Genomic DNA, 1,365 nt, shown 5'->3' on the forward strand with positions numbered 1-1,365 from the left:
CACTTTACCACTAAGTAATGCTACAAGTCTTTTTTGTATCTCTCTAAAGATGATGTGGCTCTTAAAATCGTTTGAACGCAAGTTGCGCCCGAATCCATCTAATCTACCTGGGTGTCACGCATTGTTGCCCCCAACCCCATCGCCTCTCCAAGAGATGAGGACCATTGGCATTGTAATTGATCATTATTGAATTTTGATCAAATTGTGATTTTAAAAGTCACCTCATTTTTTTATGGACTTCTAAAATTACTCTTTTAACACTCCCTCTCACGTGAGGCCTAACACATGAAATATGTAATTTAAATTATGAGTAAATTGACAGAGTCAAGATTCGAACTCTGGATCTTTGGTTCTGATTCCATGTTAAATTATCATTTTTCCTAAAGATTTAAGAATAACTCTAGTTATTCCAAAACCTTAAGCAGATAAAAAAATGTAAATTTAATTATTTAATCAACACTTTAACAGTAGATAGAAGTTTATAATTTTTTGTATGGAAAAGTACAAAGATTTGGTTTTGTAGTGAATTTTTTTTATTAATTTAAATAATAATAAAAAGTAATTTATATAATATAAAAGGTAAAAATATTGGCATGATTAATCAGGACAATAATCAACCATTTGTCTTATATTGATCATTAGGCAAACACATAGAAAATAAGAAAACGTCAACTCATTTGCTCAAATTATAGATATCTACAAAATATATTGTTGGCAAGTGACACTCACATATAGTTGTTCATGAGTGAGACTGTATTAAGTGTGATATTATCTTTATTTTTGTTCTTTTCTTTCTTTTGATATTTTGTCCTGCATCACTAACTGTACAACTGTACAAGACAAGTGCTTGCCGATCAAAGCAAATACATTCAAAATCACCTAAGAGTTAAGACCTAGTGCCTGGTAAAGACCCAAAAAAAAACAGAAAAAAAACAGCTTGAAAAACCAATAACGTAAGATGGGAATATTGTCGTACAAAGTAGGTAAAGCTGATGCAACAACATTTTTTTTTATTTTATTTTCAGCAAATGCATGTGCAACCACCAGCTTAATTGCTTACCTATATGTTCTTTCTATGCTATTAAAAGACGTAATGATGACGAGAGGAGCATATTGGTTTTGAGCTTCATAGTCGACGTTGATGGTTGAATATTTGTAGTACCGAAAACGGCTAGTAGTTCGTTTTTTTGTTTTTTTGTTTTTTTTAATTTAATTTATTGGAAGAAAGATTACAAGGGATGGAAAATTCTTACCATTCCCAATTTAAAAAGAAGAGAGAGTGAGAGATCGCAAGAAAAAATTTTACACGTGGGCAACAAGTGTATTGGTAGGAGGATATATAATAACTTTTATATATAGAGACTT

The sequence above is a fragment of the Corylus avellana genome, chromosome ca10, assembly GCF_901000735.1.
Source record: "Corylus avellana chromosome ca10, CavTom2PMs-1.0".
Lineage (NCBI taxonomy): Eukaryota > Viridiplantae > Streptophyta > Magnoliopsida > Fagales > Betulaceae > Corylus > Corylus avellana.